Genomic DNA, 18,213 nt, shown 5'->3' with positions numbered 1-18,213 from the left:
ATAGAAAGAAAACAAGGCCAGGTTTAAGGGGTGGCAGGAAACAGAGGATCTGAAGGAGCTTGTGGAGAGCTGACCACGTGGCAGTTCCTCCCTGTGCAGGGTGGCTGATGCTTTGAGATAGGTTTTAATCTCCAATTTATGAGCAAGGGGACAGAGGCTCATGGAGTTTAAAGAATTTGTCTCAGGCCCCAGAAATTAGCAACAGACATGGGTTTGATCATGAGTTGGTCTGATTTCCAAAGCTCACAGGTTTCCCACTGTCTGCTTTTTAGATTTTTGCACTGACGAGGCCCCTCATTCCACATGTCTGTACCTCACACAGCCAACCCCTCTAGTCTCCAGCCACACTGTGCCTGAGACCCTGAGGGAGTGCCAACCAGTACTTGTTTTATCCATTCTTTACACTTTTCCTGAAGCATTCTGACAAGCCAACTGGTTGGAACTACTCAGTCTCTTCCCCTTCAATCTCTCGTGGCCTCTCTGTGGTTCTCCTCAGGGACCAGGGGTCTCTGTGGAGAAGAGTACCATCCCACAGTGAGAAGTAGGGCCTGAGTCTCCTGTTTCAAAGCTGGCACTGCCCATTCTTTGTTACTGGAGTGGTGGTGACATGTTTGTTGGTTGGCTAGTCTGAGAGCACTTTTCCCTCAAAGCTCACTTGGTGAACACAAATAAATGACCTGCCTCAGCACCCTCCCCCCCCCCCCGCCCCGCAATCAAGCCTCTCTCCACCTCAGGTTAGGGGCTCCACCTACTTTTTTAAGGGGTTCATTTTCCAGAAGCCTCTCTTAGCAAGGAGGAATAGGACATGGTCTTAGCCTACTAATAGCAGCTCTCAGCAGGGTGAGGGAGATAGACACTATCATTCAGTGCTCAATTCAAGAAATGGGAGCCATTCTAGATATTTCAAGCAGAAACGATTTTAATATGGATTAGATGCTAATAAAATCATAGCAAGTTTCTGAAGGAGTAGGTTGTAGGCTCCAGCAAGGACCTGTTACCGCTGCCCCATCAGGAAGGTGGAAATTAGGAGGATCCAAATTGAATAGTGAGTTCTAGATTCTAGAATCTGTAACAGATCACTAACTTTTAATCTAGGGATTCAGAAAGGCAGCACTGGGAAGTTGTGCTGCTGTTCAGACTGACTCTGGATAATCATGACACTGTTGACTAGTTCCTGGAATACAATGCATAAAAGTGTCCTATCTGTACAACTCTGCTCACCAGCAGAAAATATCTAAAACAGTAAGATTTTCTTTGTTTCTTTTCCACTTTTCCAAATCTTACATGTGTGCATCTGTTCGTGGAATTTAATTGGCATTTAGAACCCTATCTCTCTACAAAGAAGTCTGGAAAATGGACTTATACTACAGAAGATGAGCACAGATATTGGGAGCATAACTTGCAGTGTCTTCCATAGACTCATGAACAGATGTGTGCATTGAACTATAGAGGAAGCATGCTCTACAAGGAATGATGACACGGGTCATAAAGACGGGAGAGAACAGTTCTACCTGGGATTGGGGGAAAGGGGCAGAAAAAAGGCTCCTCTAGCTGGGTCTTGAAGAATATTCCTGAGTAGTTTGCCTCAAAGAGGGCTGAGGGCATTTGAGGCAGAGTAAGTATTATGACCTATGGCAGAGAGTATGAAAAGTGTAGCATACTTAGGATCAGGCTATGCTTCCTTTGTCTGAAGCAGAAGGGAGAAAGAGGAAAGCACTGAACAATGAAGCCCATAGCTGGCTAGGCCCAAATCAAGGCAGACCCCACGTGCTGTGCTCAAGAGCTCAGACTTTCTCCTGGAAGTGATAGGGGCCTTTGGAAGGTTTTTACACAGAGGAATGACAGGATGAGATGGGTTTTAGAAAGCTCCCTCTGGATGCTGTGTGGAAGATACAATGGAAGGGGTAAGAATCAGGATAAAGAGAGCCGTTGGAAGGATATTGCAAAATGGCAGACTAGACATGGCCAGGACCTAACCTAGGACCATGGATGTTGGAATGGGAAGAGAGAGCTTGCAATATATCAGGAAGCTGAATCAATAGGCCTCAGCTCAGCTAAAGTAATTAGGAACAATTAGTGTAGGTATACTACGTGCCAGGTTCTACTCTACACACTCTGCATTTATGAATTCACCCAATCCTTACAAAACTCTGTGAATTGGGCTCCAGTATCAACCCACATCTACAGTGAAGAGACTGAAGTGTGGCTGGCAAACAGTAGAGCCAGGGTTTGAACCAGGTAGTCTAGTTTTAGAAAACAAATATTCAACCAGTTTGCTATGGAACTGATAAAACTTCGCTTTCCTGCACTTACTGATAAAATTCACTTTCCTGTACTTAATGATTCTGCATTTCACTTACAAATTCCGGTTTTGACTCTGAATTAGGAGTTCTTTTTAACCTAGATGTTCATGGACAAATTTGTGCAAGTCTGACGAATCCTGAAATTATAATCAAGTTTTTACATTTTTTTCCCCCAGCATTTGTGTAATTGCTTTTTCTGGGAAGCGGTGGCAAGGCCTATCAGATGGGTTGTCAAGGATTCTCAAATGGATCTTTGACCTAAAAATACATTCAAAGATACATTTAAAATACACTCAAGAAAACATTCACCTGAGAGCAGGGTTCCCAAAGGGTGATCCCTGAACCAAAGCATCAGCCTCTCCTGGGAAATTGTTAGGAATGCCTATTTCCAGGCCCCACCCAAGACCTACCGGACCAGAAGCTCCCAGGGCAGGGCCCAGGAATTCGTGTCAATCCACCTTCCAGCTGCTTCTGATGGATGCTTAAGTTTGGGAACCCCTGCCCCAGAGGAAGCATGAGCCTGAGTGATACGGCAACAGAGGCCGCACCCCAGCCTCTGTGGGCCATTCACAGTGGGTGTGGTATCAAGGAGGGCAGAGCAAAATCTTAGAAGTCTGAGATCTTTTTCAGACATGCTCAGGAAAGAAATACTGCAACATAAGCTCTGAAGCGTGCCAATATTTTGCACAAGGCACTCCTTGAGGGCTTCTGCAATGCTCAGAACATGCATTTCTGGGAGCTGCTGTGCTCTGCACCAGCAGCTGAGAAGATCGAACCCGGAGACTGGGTACCAGGCCCGAGGTGCCTCAGTTGCCAGCCCCCCCCCCCCCCCACACACACGCTGCTGCTTCTAGGGCTGCAGTTCAGGGATCTTGTTTCCATCCAAGGTACACAGACCTCTAATGGCATTTCAGCAGAGGATAACCTGCTTGGCACCCAGTGTTAGTACCCACTGACACCTTCACTGCTCACAGGGAGGTGCCGAGGCCTCTGGTCCACACCTTGCCCAGTTGACAGGACAGCTGTGCCATCTCTGCAGGATTCATGCTGGCCAGTCTTTCTACATCTTCTTGGAGACTTGAAAAGTCACAGAAACCACCTGCAGCGCTAGATAAGGAGCCCCATAACCTCCACCCTGCCCCCCCCCCTCCCGCGGAAGGATCCCTGAACCCTCCTCCCCTGCATCCCCTCCCTTCCAGAAAGGCCCAGCTCCTCCTTTCTGCTAAGTCACAAAGCTGGAAAGCTCTTAGGGTAGGGAGAGAGCATGTGCCTGCTGGTTGGCTTGGAGAGGTTCTGGGAATTCATTCGGATCTAAACAACTATTCCAGTTACGCATGTGACTCAGCCCCTGAGAGCGGGATCTTCCTGTGTCCACAGGGCTGGGTGTTGCTGACTCAGTGCTGAAGAGGGCACCTTGTCAGCCCTCCTGGTCTCTGAGCTCCCCACCCCCTCCCCTTCGTCCCCAGAGGACACCAAAGGGAAGCAGACAGGGAGGGTGAGCTGCTCAGCGCGTTTGGTTTCATTTCTAAATAAGCAGCCAGCCTCCTCCCTTTACAGCTGGCACTGCACACTTCTGTCAGTCTTCTGGGCATTCTGGAAGGGACATAATCGGAAAGTTACCCATACGCATTCACGTATGCCTTTCACACATTTTATCCAGCACCTACTATGCGCCTGACTGACTGTTAAGGGTGCCCTTCAGGGAGCTGGTGGGGGAAAATACATGAGCGGTCATTCAGGAAGGAATGGAAAAAGCACTGTAGCTTACGTGACTAAAGAGCTTCGAGAATGCCAAGAAGCAACAGACACCCCTATCTAGGTACTTAGGATTTCTTTTCAACATGAGGAAAAATTCAGAGTGTGGTGAGAATTACTTCCGTCTTTAGAAGACAGAGAGAAGAAAATGCCAGGAACCAACGTGATACAAGAGAAGGACTTTCTGGAAGAATCAGGCAAGAATGAAGAAAGAGGCAAAAGGGCAGGAACACCAAAGTGGCAAATTTTCCAGTTTTGCCCAAGGGCCTTTTCTTAACTTGAACCAGCTGCACATTGTATCTACCACGCAGGATGGCTCAATTTCCCCAAAGTAAATAGCTTGAAGTTTTCTCCCGCCTTGGAGATGGAGGAGAAAATAAAGATCCCATGCATGAAAATTTTCTGGATGAAAATTAAAGAAAAGTGAAGACACTAATACAGACATCGACTGGGTATCAAACCTTTATATGTATGATATCCTACCTCATTAAATATGAAAAGAATATACAGTCACATGCATACATTCCCGGTTAGGTGTTGAGGCACAGAGGGGTTAGATAAACAGCTCGAGTGGGTCTGAGCTGAGACTAGGGTCTGTGTTCTTGACACTAGTAAACTTACGGAGTAGGAAGTACCTAACATAAAGAGATGCTCATATCCCCATTTTATGGATGGGGAAACTGAGGTCTGGAACTGCTGAAACTCTCCAAGGTCATGCAAATAGAAAGTGATTTAACAGTACTTGAGACTCAGGTCTGTCTAAATTCAAAGTCTGTGCCTTTCTACCACAACACCCTGTTTTGAGACCAGCTTTTATCTCTCTTTAGGATCTACTGTCTGAACCTCTAAAAATAAAACCTGATATCATCCAGGATTATGATTTTATCGATGGTAATGTTAGAATGAAAATGCTTCATCATGGCCCCAAGCATACTTTTTTATCATGCATTCCTTCATTCACTCAGTTTATATTGAATATTCATCCCCTTTGTGTCAGAAACAAGATCCTGAGACTAGAGCAAGGAGAAAGGTAGGCATAGTTCCTTCTTCTCATGAAGCTTGTAGTGTGGCAGGGATAAGGAAATGTGAAGTAGGAGTTACACAACCAAGCAGTTTATTACAGCTGCCGTAAGTGCTATAAAAATGATAGCTAACCCTTCTATTGAATTTTCTGCATGCCAGGAACTAAGTGCACTACGTGAACAAATGCACTTCATTCTCACAGGGCAATGAGGGGAAGAAGAGAAATCAATGAAGGCTTCCTGAAGGAAGTGTCAGCTCAGCCGGGAACAGGAGGAGTGGGGTAGACAGGAATAGGGGTACAATTGGGACTGTGTTGTCCCCGTAGCCACTAGCCTCACATTGCTAGTGGCTACTTGAAATGCAGCTAGTCTGAATTGAGGTGTGCTATAAGTGTAAAACAAATACTGGGATTCAAAGACTTAGTACAGAAAAAAAGAATGTAAAGTATGCCCTTAGTTTTGTGTACTGATTACATGATAATGTCTTAGATATATTGGGTTAAATAAAATATATTATTAATATTAATTTTGACTTTTTAAACTTTTTTTTCTTTTTTTGCTATTTAGAAAAATTTTTTAAAATGCGGTCATTCAGAAAATTTTAAATGACCTATGTGACTCCTATTATATGTTGGCCAGTGCTGCTCTAGAAGGCTGGGAAGGCTCGAGAGCAAGCACATCAGGGGAACTAGAGCCTGGAAGAGGTGTGGGGAAGGATGGGGAAGGAGGAGAGGATGCTGAAAGCAAACGTGACCTGCCAACCTTCCATCTGAAGGTCTGAATCGGTGACTAACTGCAACCCTTGTGAGCCCATATCTGAGGTACGGGGGTTGACTGACGTACTGAAAGCCACCTCTTCCTCAATCCAGCTTCAGTTATGAGCCAGGGAATGGTTAATGTTATTCTTGAGCCTCATGTTATAGATGGAAGAGGTGAGAACAACCAGGGCAAAAAGTCAAGAAAAACGCAGAAATATCATAGTATAAAAGTCAAACCCCTAACAATGATCCTTCCAACCCTAAAACATCTTCCTGCCAGCCCCGTTTCCCCTCAGACCTCATCTACTCAGCTCCTCCTTCCACCCTACCTCTACTCCTCCAGTGATGCTGGTATCTTTGCTGGGCCTCAAACATACCAGGCATGTTCCTGCCTCAGGACCTTTGCACTGGCTGCCTAACCTGGCTGAAACATTCTTCCCCCAGCTAGTATGTAGCCAACTACCTTAACTCCTGGTTTAAATATCACCTTCCCAGTAAGGCCTACCATGACCATCTTATTTCAGATGAAAACCCATCAGCACTCCCTTACCCTCCTCTTGTTTTTTCCCACAGCATCTTTACCTTTTAACATCCTCAATAATTTAGCCTTTTGCTATGTTTATTGTTAATATCCCTACTAGAAAGTATTTGCCCGAAAGGTAGTGACTTCATTTTATTTCCCACATTATCCCAGACTGAGACAGTGCCCAGTGCCCAACATACAGTAGCTGCTCAATTAATATTTTTTAAAATAAATGAAAGTGTCAGTGGCACTGATTAGGGCATCATGGGCTGATGCACAGGCACCCTCCATGCAGTCTTTGCCTTTTTTCCCCTTCCCTGCAGCCACACTTGGTTAACCGTGCTTCCCATTCAGCGTTCACTTCTGGGGGTTCTGCCCTGTTCTGGATCCCTCACAGGGGCCTCCCAAGAGACTATAGGCAGCAGCTGATGCTGCAGAAAGCATCCCTCCCCACCCCGTCCCCATCCTCTGGAAGTTGGGACTCCCAGGTGCCCTTTCCACTTTGCTCAAATGCAGGAGCCCCCTCCCCCTGTTTCTCCAGCTGTCAAGGATTCCAGGCTCCCTGGGAGGCTGAACAAGATACTTAGTGGATTAAGTGAAAGGGAGACAGGGCAGTGATTCTGAAGGGATGGTCCCTGGACCAGAAGCATCTGCATCACCTGGGAGTTTATTAGAAATACAGTCTCAGGCCAGACCCTAACTGCACTGAATCAGAAACAGTGGAGGGAGGGTAGCAACGGTTGTTAATGATGAAATCATTGACTTTATTTATTAAATTAAGAAAATTAATAAAGGTTCCGCGTAATTCTGATGCACTCAAGAGTGAGAATCCCTGAGCTGGGGAAAATAGGGGACTTTGTTAGAGCCTTGAGGCTTAAAAGGTCGGGTGAGAGGACCAGTTCCCGTAGGCGGGCTAGCAGTGGGTGGCTTGCCTACATCAGAGACCTGCCTGGTGGTCCCAGCCCCCGTGCGACCTAGGAAGCTTAAACGCCAGCGCTCCCAGGTCCTCCCAGCCACACCCAAGGAAAGTCCCCGCAGCGAGGAAGCCAGGACCTTCCGCGGCCACGTCCCACTGCCGGCTGCCTTGGGTTGGCGGCTCAGGGCCTCAGGGCGGAAGCCGCTGTGCTCTGCGCTCTGCCCTCCCCACCCCGTCCTGGGGTGCGGCGCCTGGTCTCCCTGCCCCAGCCCTTCTGCCCTGCCCCTCAGGCGTGGAGCCCTCTTTCTGTATCTCCCCTGTCGGATTTGTTCTCTCCGCCTGACTTGGCTTTTTCATTCCCGTTCAGTGTTTTTAACCAAGTTACTAAGCGCCCACCGCGTACCTGGATGTGCTTCCTGGACTCCGGGCTGTCCGGAGGCTGCCTCTGGCAGGGAGCTGAGTGCACCCCCTTGTTCTGTTTCTCCTCCTGTCCACTCTTCAAACAATTAACACCTGTTAAACACCAAAATTAGTTTATTAACCTAATGCAGACAGCCGTGTCCTATGGGTGTTAGCTAGCTGAGTGAAACTCACCTACTTTCACCTCCGTGCTAGATGCTCATTTATTCAAGAAGATGTATGCCTTTAGTACACGATTATTAAGTAGCTAGCTGTGCAGATTTGTTCAAGAGGAGCTGAACACTGTCCATTAGAAATGATCATATAAACAACAGTGTTCTCCATAGTGCTTTGAAGAAATTAAAACAATTACATAAATGTAATCTAAGCCTTACAATCCCCCTTCAAGTTGAATGATACTATGTAACCATTTTATATAGATGAAAACTGAGCCGGAGAGGCCATGCCAGTTTCCAAGTACCTGCAGCGGGGAGTGGTACGGCCGAAAATCAGACCCCAGTGGGGTTGACTCCCAGCTGGTTCTCACTATCCTGCAAGGCCAGGCTGAAGGCAAGGCTACCATAAAGAAGAGCGAGATGAAGAAAGAGGAGCGGCATGGCTTTGGCCATTACCCTCTCTGTGCTTTGGTTTCCTCACTGGTTAAGTAGTCATGATAATGACACCTCCCTCTCTGGTCCTTGTTGGGGAAAGCCACATTAAACAGAGTCATGGCTGGTGCAGAGTAGGTGCTCTGTAAGTTTCAACTCTTATTAATATTTCTGTCTTTCTTGCTTGACAGCAAGGACTGGGTCTTCTCCTCAGTGCCCAGACATATATGGGACGGCTTTAACAAACAATAGTAGAATGAATGACTCAGAGAATCCCACATGCCCTGAATTGTTTTGTCTCTATGCAGCCCTCTCCCCTCCCCACTGGGTTTGCCCACTCTCCAGTATTCCTTAGAAAATGGGTTTTGCAGCTTCTGCTTTCCATTTGGTGCCAGTGCTGCTTTCTTGGTCAGAGACTCCCCCACCTCTTGCCAGGCTTCAGTTCTTCCTATCCCATTCCCCATCCCCCCATAGCTCTGCTTCAGACCCAACCTGCTCACTCCTCCTCTGCTTCTGATTCCTCCAGATCTCCTGTTTTCTACTGAATTAATTCAGAGGACTTCACCCAGGGGTTTTAAGGTCCTCTAGCATTTGGGTCCCCCACAATCATGGATGCACTTGTCCCTTTCTTGCTGCTTGACTGTGCCCTTCTCTAGCATGGAAACCCCCTCACCATCTTAACCAGCCATCTACCCGAAGCACTCACCTGCCTGGACAGATGTTTGAGTCCCCCCAAGATTTATCTGTTGAAGCCTTAACCCTCAATTTAACAGCATTAGGAGGCTAATTAGGGGGCTAATTAAGTCAAGATGAGGTCATGAGGTTGGAGCCCCCATGATAGAATTAGTGATCTTTTAAAAAGAAGATACATCAGAGCTTCCTCCCTCTGGCTTTCAAGGACCCAGCAAAAAGGTGGCCCTTGGTGAGCCTTGAAAAGGGTCCTCAGCAGACCTGACCATGCAGGCACCCTGATCTGAGACTTCTTACCTCCAGAACCATGAAGGAAAAACATGTCTCTTCTTTAAAACCATCTAGTCTAGGATACTTTGTTACAGTAGCTGGAGCTGGCTAAGATGCTGTATACCAGGTTCCCATTCCTCTAGTTCTTCAACATTAGCTACCTCCTTGCTGAGAACATAGGAGTGGGAGAGAAAGAAGAGGGAGGACACCAGCCTTCACTGAGTACTGGGCGAGGCAGCACCAAGCTTTCGAAATAAGTGTATTATCCCTATTTTACAGAGGAGGACGCTCAAAGAGGAACAGCAAGGACCACAGCCACACAGTCACAAGGCGAGGATTTGAACCCAGGTCACCGAGACTCTGGGATCTGGGAATCTCTGCCTCCCTCCCAGGCTCGCCAGTGGATCAAGCATATCACTGAGTAAGCACTTTAGAGCTGTAAAACACGGCTTGCTCATGTAAGTGAAGATGTTGTTGTCTGGGCTTAGAGAATGTTAAAGGACTTCTACAAGCCTAAGGAATTGCGGTCATTAAATTTTCAACAGCCTCCAAAAAGAACGACCTTTTCCTGTGGATTCTGCCCATGTAAAAGGTCAGCGAGTGTTGGCTCTCTCCCAGAGTGTTATCAGGGCAGTTTCCAGGAACAAGGCTGGGCATGGGGCAGTCACTCAGCCAACCCTTGTGGGTGGGTCTGTTGGCGGAGAGGGGCTCCCAGCCCCCTGCCAGCCTGCAGGGTCCCCTCTCCTGGGGGGCTCCACCTGGTGAGGTCGGCAACCTGTCTTAGTAGAGCCAGCAGGAAAGGGGTAGCCTTGAACTGCCTTGTTGCCTGCCACCATGGGCCCTGCCGGCAGGACACACACTCCCAGGCCTGGGGGTGTCTCAAACTCTAAGTAAGCTTGAGTTCAGGCTGACCGCCCACCCAGATTTCTTCCCCTGCAGCCTTACGTTCCCCCACGCTCCCCCCATTGCACTAAGGAACCCATGGCCAAAAACCACTGGACCTCTTGCAAGGGTACAGTGAACCAAGTGACCTCTCACCTCCCTTCCAGTCACATAAGCCTGGGGTGGATTAAGGGAGAAAATAATTTTTCAACTAAAATTGTTTTCTCCTTGAAGGCAAAGACTGTATCATTCCTTGACTTGGCCTTATAACTAGCTTCCTCTCCATGCCCTTGGCCCTCAGCCGAGTCAAGAGCACAGTCATTGCCCTGAATCACTGCTACAACTTCCTAAAAAGTATCTCCCCGTGCATCTTGTCCTGTCCCAGCTGGACTCAGAAGCCAGACCGGTGCTTCAAGATGGACTGAATTCCATCTCTGGCTTTTTTATAATTCTTCAACTGCTCTCCTTGATGGATTTTGAGATCTGACGTTTTTCCAACTGCTCAAGTCTCCTAACTTATCCCTTTATCCCTTGTGTCTTTGTTCCCTACTCTCTGGCCTCCTCACCGTTCCCCCACCACAGGTGCCTCCCCTGCGCTTGTCTCCCTGCTCCTGGCACCCTCCGCTTCCCCGCTACTCTTCTCCACAGCCTGCAGGTCTCTGGCACTAAGACAGGGAACCAGTCCTTTCCTGGAAAACCTGCATCTCGGGCAGGTGGCCTCCTTGGGGCCCCGATGGCGCTTCTTCACCCTGTGTTGTAATTTTCTGGTACACTTTCTGTCTTTCTCACCAGCTGTAAGCTCCAGGCAGGATGCGCCCATTTGCCTGCCTATTGTCATCTTTCAGCGTCCAGCCCAGTAAGACCCTCACTCACATAAGAGGCCCTTCCTGGATCCGTTTTCGTTCCACAGAGCAGGACTCTATTCTGAGGCCAGAGTTGCCTTCTTCAGAGCCTGAAAGGCTCAGTTGCAGAAGGCCCCCCAATGTGGAAGCCATTAGCGCACTGCCCACCCCCCACCGCTCTTAACTGAATTTGCTCAAAACAGGCAGGGGGCCTTTGACGGCGCCTGAATCCTATTACAGAGCTTGGCCCCCACAGCCAGACATAATTGGGTGGCCTCCCCCGCCACCCGTTTTTAGCCGGATGACCACCATCCCCTCCCCTCCCCTCAGGATCCCTGACTGCCTCCCTGCCAGCATGTTCTGAATGTTGCCGCTGAATGGGCAGCTGCGGTCACATTCAGGGAGGATGAGGCAGAGAGACTCACTTCAACTCTGACATTCAATCTGTCCCTTGTGACTCAGGTTGCCACTTACCGCTGCGGCTGCAGGATGCAAGCAGGGATAACCCTTTCATTAGCTATGTGTGACATGGGAAAAGGTCAGACAGGCGGGCTGGACTGCTGAGTCACTGAGTGCAAGTGCCCACCCCCTCCGGCTCCACGTGGTTACTGGCCCAACTCAATCAGCCCCAGGTCCTCTCGCTGAGGCCGGTGTGATGCATGGCATGGGTTCAAGTCAGGGCAAGCAGGCAAGGATGTACCTTGTCTACCTCTGTAGAGGGAGGTGATAGTGATAAAATATGGTCGGGAGGAAAGCCTGCTGTAGGTCAGACACTCCTGAGTTAGGATCCCAGCTCCGCAGCTCGCTAGCTGTGGCACCCACCACAAACTGCTTAGCCTCTCTGACCCTCAGCTCCTCCTCTACCAGGTGGAGGTAACATTACCTAATGCACTGTTGTGAGACTTCATGAGGCCGAGTGTGTAAGCAGTTGAGCAGAGTGCTTGGCCGGCAGTAAATGGGCCGTGCCGTGAGGGTTATCAGTGAATATCCTGGGCTCTCAGGAGATGCTCGCTTCCCCCCTCCACTCCCCTCCCCCAGTCGCCAGGTTCTGGCCCCGGCTGCCCACATCTGCAATCATGCAGTCCCGACTTTGGAACATGGAGTGAAAGTAGGCTGAGGTGGGAAGAAGCAAAAGGAACTGAAGGGCTGGTGACATTTGAAAAATTTCACTATTTCAGACTAACAAACTATTTCCTCAACTTGAATGATTCCTGGGCGAGTTTGTCTGAGGGGAACCAGATGCACAGGTGGGCATGGGGACCACAGGAGCCCAGAAAGCAGGGTTTTATGGAGGCAAGTTTTTGCCTTAGAGAGCTAGGAAGAACAGAGCTCTAAGACCCCCGAAGCACACACACTTCCCTACGACTCACTGAATTCGGACTGAGGCTATGCCCTTTGCTCTTGGCTCAACATCCTCTCCCTGTTCCTCCAATACTTCTAACCCTCTGGAAAGAGAAAAGACATCACAGGACTCTTTGGACCAACATGGAGAAGACCGAATACGCTCAGCGTCAGTTGGCAAGCTGGTTAACCTCCCTTGTAACCTAGCTATCTTTAGCCTCCTTGATGCTATTTTGAAATGTCAAACTAGCAAATAACTGCTTCCAGAATGGTTCTGATCTGGGATGTGACAGGATGCTTGGGGGTGGGGAGACGAGGAGGAGGTGGGGACGGTAACAAGCCTTCTGGTAGAGGGTGAGATAATGCACTGACTTTATGACTGCCAAGATTCCCTCCCTTCTTCTCTCCTAGCCACTTTCTCCAAGGGCTGGCCCATTTAAAGGGAAGTGGGGCATTGAGTCCCACCTGGGCCTAATCTGGAGGGATGTCTGCCTATCTGACTCTGAAGCCAGAACTGGATGTCCCATTAGCCAACAGAGCAAATGGACTCTTGGGTGCCTAGCCCAGTTCTAAAAATGTTTATTCATTCACTCACTCATTTATTCATTCAACAGGTTTTTTTTTTTTTTTTTTTTTTTTTTGAGTAGCAACTACGTGCCAGGTGCTGTACTAGGCACTGGGGATGTGGAATCTTGAAAAGGTTACTATCCACTGGAATCATTTGGGGAGTCAATTAAAACACAGCTGCCCAAGCTCAGCCCGAAGAGTCAATACAGGAGGTTTGATGCACACCTGTTCTGATGCAGGTAGTTCAAAGTGTATGAGACACCCCCATCTAGCTTGTAGTAACCTTTGTTTCCTAAGAGGCTCCCCAGTGTGGAAAGCTAGGGATATAGAAATACATGTTATAGCCCCAGACCTTGAAGAGCTCACAGTCCATAGTATCCAAGAGAGACAGAGAAATATCATTTCAGGTGCTAAGGGCTCTGTTAGGCCCCATGGAGGAGGTAACTAGCTCCGGGAGAGCTGGGGAGGCTTCATAATGGAGGTGATATTTGAGCTGGTTCTTGAACATGAGTTCTTCATATAGAAAGAGTGGGTGCAGGAAGTAGTTTCCAAAGACAGACTCATCAAGGTCTCACTCCTATCCCACCTTCTCTTCTGACCATGGGAATGAAATGCCTCACAGGAGTGGGGCTCTGTGTTCCCTGCTCTTGACTCATGGTGGGGGCCTGTGACCACTTCCACCCAGAGGGTGTGGCAGAAGTGATGCCTGGGACTTCTGAGGCTAGGAGACCACCAGGCCATACGGCTTCTTCTGGGCTCTTTCTCTCTTGGGACGCAGGCCTCAGAAGCCCTGAGCTGACCTGTGAGAAGTCTGGCTTTCCAAAAGCCGCCATGCTGTGGATACCACGTGGAGAAGCCGCAGAGAAAAGCTATAGAGGGAGAGGCCAAAGGAGCCCACCTTTGGAGAACTCTAGGCCCCAGCCTTTGAGCCTCCGCAGCTGACAATGAGTAGAACAGGGAGGAGTTGTTCCCTCTGAGCCAGCCTACACTTCAGCTTTGTGAGTAGAAGAAATGTTCTGCTTTCAACTGCTCCCTCTCGGGGTGCTTCACTGTGCATTAGGCACCTGGAAGGGGTTGCAAAGGGATTCTGGGAAGAGGAAATGATTGCGGTTCAAAGGCGTGGAAGGTGAAAGGTGTGTTAGCTCTTTTTGAAACTTAGTATCTCATGTAGAGTTTAGGGGACTTGGTTTACTATAGACCAAAATGTACAATGAGGCCACCTGTGTGTTTGCCTCAGCAGTGAGGTCCCTGCTCTTTCCCCAGGCCTCGCCTCCCACGCACTTGGCGACGTCCCAAATCGTCATACATGGTTTCACCTGTCCTGTCTTTCTAGTGATGTAGTTTTAAGTGTGTGTGGGCTGGGGAGGGGGGTACCCTCTCAGTTCCTAGGGAAAGAGTTCAGAGGCTGTTGAAACTATAGTGATTTGGGTGTCATTCAGTCTAATAGCCTCTCAGTTCTGACCGCATGGACCACCGTGTCCGGAGCAGAGCAGGCCGCTGACCATAAGACCGAGTGTTTGAATGAGGCCAGTGTGTGAGTAATGACATCAGAACCAGGGCCTGCATCTATGGCTCGTGGGATCCCGGAATCCTGGTCATGGGAGAGATCTTCACAGCAAGCCTGTCGATATCAAGCAGCTACATCTGCTTACACACCTCTTCTAGCAATCATTCCTTCCTGTTACAAAGTTCTCTTTTTGACTGGAACCCTGTTGTCTTCCCATGAGGGAACAGAAATCCAGTCCATGAATGAGGAAATGGAAGCTCAGGAAAACCACCTAGCTACTGACTGATGTGACCCCTTAGATGAATGCCTTTCCACTCCCATAGACTATGAACCCTACAAATGGAACAGGAGCCCACCACTTCTGTACCTTTGCCCCACTGTTTCCCCACCTGAAATGCTTTCTCCATCTTCTCTCCTTTGAAGTCCCTGCTTTAAGCCGAACTCCTATGGGAGACATCGTCTATACGGTGTAAGACCCCAAGGATGAAGCTTGTGGCTGAACACTGATGTGTGGCCCTTTACTCCACAGGGCTCCTAGGAATCTGTCACCCCAGCTGTCACTCACTGGGGGCCCAGGTTCTTCCCCAAGTTCTCCTGTCACTGTGGCTCTGATATGACCACAACATTCAGAGTCCAGTCCAGCCAAGTACGAGAAAGATCTTTGTGCTCCTCAAAGGTTCAATATGGCAAATTGTTTGAATAGGAATTAGAAATTATACTGAGAATTTCTTTCTGTAGTTCCCATGAATTCTAGGGTTCTGTCTTTTCCATGATGCCAATAACAGTCTAAGGCACATTTTCCATGATCACACCTGCCTCTGACCCTGTGATCTCTAGTTGCTCCTGAGTAGCCCATTACATGTATATTACCTCCTGTGGGGCGCCTGGGTGGCTCAGTGGGTTAAAGCCTCTGCCTTTGGCCTCAGGCTGTGATCCCAACTTCCTGGGATAGAAACCCCCCCCCCCCACCTGCATCGGGCTCTCTGCTCAGCGGGGAGCCTGCTTCCTCCTCTCTCTCTGCCTGCCTCTCTGCCTACTTGTGATCTCTGCCTGTCAAATAAATAAATAAAGTCTTTATATTACCTCCTGCATGGCCCAAAACCATTCTCAAAATGCCTGATTTAGAGCTTATGCCATACCTTCAACGTAATAAGGCTTATTTATATAATTTTTTTTTATTTTGGATCTCACAATTAAATTTTTATTTGATTTCTTGGAATTCATATGCATATAGATGAGATGAGATGCCTATTAACACATGAAATAAGGAGAGTTTCTTGGGTTTTTAAGGAGAGAGGCTTGTGCCAAGAGAAGTCTGGCAATTTCCTGAAATAAGTGGAGGTATTTCAGGGCCAATTGTTACAATTGGAGAATCTCAGCCAAATGATAAAGTCATACTGGAGAAATTAAAACTGTTGTGGGTCAAGGTAGTTGAATTGATGGAATGAGCACTAACTCCACAGGCAATGGCTTCTAATGAAATGAACTATAAACCCAGGATCTAGGTTGTCAGTTCGTCCATCTGTCCATCCATCCATCCAGAAAGAAAGAAAGAATCATTCCAGGCAGATGAATAGCATATGTTTTAACCCAGCAGTAAGAAAATGTATAGCATATTTGGGAGAAGATAAAGAGGTTCCATATGGGGGCGCCTGGATGGCTCAGTGGGTTAAAGCCTCTGCCTTCAACTCAGGTCATGATCTCAGGGTCCTGGGATCAAGCCCCACATCAGGCTCTCTGCTCAGCAGGGAGGCTGCTCTCCCCTTTCTCTCTCTGCCTGCCTCTCTGCCTACTTGTGATCTCTGTCTATCAAATACAAAAATAAAATCTCTGAAAAAGAAAAAAGATGTTCCATATGAATGAGTTCAAGGATGGGGGTGGGTCAGGGCAACAAGAGATGGAGTTTGCTGGGTAAGCAGAGGCTAACTCTTAAAGGACTTTATAAGCCTTGCCCTAAAGTCTGTCTTTAAGGCAATAGCAGGGTTGGGGTTGGTGGTATTGAAGAGATGCAAGGAAGGGAATACTTATGTTATTTCATCAATTTATTATGAAAATACTTGAACATTTCAGGAATATTTTTGGAGCTCCTCATACTCTTCATGTTTTGGTGGTCCTGAGTTGTAGGCCAGAGCCAAGAATTAATTTCATTTCTAACTCAAAGCATGACTTGGGGAAATTGCTTCTTACTTGGGGTCCTTAGTTTTCTCACTTATAAAAGAAAAAGAAAAGGGATGCCTGGGTGGCACAGTTGGTTGAGCACCCAACTCATTTTAGCTGATTTTAGCTCAGGTCTTGAACTTGGGTCATGATCTTGAGTCATGAGATGGAGCCCCACACTGGGCTCTGCACTTGATACAGAGTCAGCTTGAGATTATCTCTCCCTCTGCCCTTCCTGCTCATGCTCTCTCTCTCTCTCTCTGAAATAAATAAATAAATATTCAAAAGAAAAAAAAAAAAGAGAAAGAAAGAATGAATGAAAAGAAAGAGAAAAAGAAAAAAACAGAAAAGCGAGGGGATTGGCAAGTTGAGCACACTAAATAGTTTTTCTTTACTGAACCATTCCCAGAGGGTCAACTAGATTTCAGTAGGTGTGATTAATAAATTACAAAAGATAAACAGAGTGCCTTGAAAGATTTTATGTCCTTATTTAAATTTTACCTGTCTTTACAGCCTGCCGGGAAGCCTGTCATTCAACCCTTAGCAATAAAACAGCTTTGCACAAATGAAGACAAAATAAATCAGAAGCCGTATGCTTTTAAAGTCACTAAATGAAAGCCCAGCATGCATGCTGCCTCCTTCCAAATTAATCACTGGATTAAATGCAAGACATGCACCCCAAATCAATAGCTTGTGACAGAGAACTCCTGCCTCTGCTTCAGGAAAATTCTACTTCCTTTCAGATGTTGTCGCTTGAAATGTCAGGAAGTCTCCATTCATCACCCACCCTTGAAAAGGCCACCATCACCATACTTCACATTTCCTTGCTGCATTTCTTCAAGGGAATCAAGGCATAATTCCTAGGAAGCGTACTCACTGTTATAGCCTCTTGTGGAGGCTGGAAGAGCCAGGGTGCCGAGGGGAGATGTATAGAGATGCCTGAGTTAGAAATAAGAAAACTAAAGTGTAAAGATGGCCAAAGTCTTGTCCCAAAGTCCCAAAGAAACAAGACTCATTTATTCCCTCGGATGGCAACACTGTGCAGTGGGAAGAAGATGGGCTTAAGAGTTTGAGAGATGTGGATTTAAATCTTGGATCTACCACCACCCTGAGCTTTGTTTTTCTTATCTATGAACTAGAGGAACTACAAATACAGTGTGTCACAAGCTTGTGCAAGTTGTGTAAGGTCTTTGTGCCCGAGCATCTTCGGTTGTAAATGAGGTCATGGAGGTTAAATGTCCATTCCATTGTCACAGCTCATCTCATGATGAGAATGGGGTGTTTCATCTCCAGATCAAAGCTCTACCCACTTTCTCTGCTTTTCAAAACTCAGTTCTGCCATCACCTTCTCCAGTAGCTCCCAGATTGGTTTACATCCCTTTTGCTCTATCATTACAATATTATTAATAGTAATTAAGAAAAAATTGATAATGACAACACTAAAAATTAACACTTATTGATCATTTACTATACGACAGGCTCTGATTTACTTGAATTTACTCATTCAGTTCTCAGACCAACCCGAAGTGTTGCTGTGTTCTACATTTTACAGAAACTTACGTAGCAGAGTTTACATCAGCTACCCAAGCTCTCGTCAGTGGTAAGCAGAACTGCCCTATCTCCCAGGACATCCTGGGCTTCACTCTTTGTTGATGTGACAGACTCATCAAGGT

At 47.4% G+C, this 18,213-nt stretch overlaps 1 protein-coding gene across 4 annotated transcripts in view; it reads right to left on the bottom strand.

The window, feature by feature from the left end:
• Positions 1 to 18,213, bottom strand: part of FGGY (FGGY carbohydrate kinase domain containing) — a 697,591-nt gene that overhangs the window by 512,485 nt on the left and 166,893 nt on the right. For all 4 annotated transcript variants that reach the window (XM_045064615.1, XM_045064604.1, XM_045064608.1 and 1 more), the window contains one exon: positions 7,681 to 7,790. The gene's annotated coding sequence lies outside the window, so the exon portion shown is untranslated. The remainder of the gene's footprint in view (positions 1 to 7,680; positions 7,791 to 18,213) is intronic.

This window comes from Mustela putorius, unplaced genomic scaffold, assembly GCF_011764305.1.
Source record: "Mustela putorius furo isolate JIRA1106 unplaced genomic scaffold, ASM1176430v1.1 tig00003853_pilon_pilon_pilon, whole genome shotgun sequence".
NCBI lineage: Eukaryota > Metazoa > Chordata > Mammalia > Carnivora > Mustelidae > Mustela > Mustela putorius.
The sequence above is the reverse complement of the archived record's forward strand: the minus strand, read 5'-3'. Positions and strand labels throughout refer to the sequence as shown.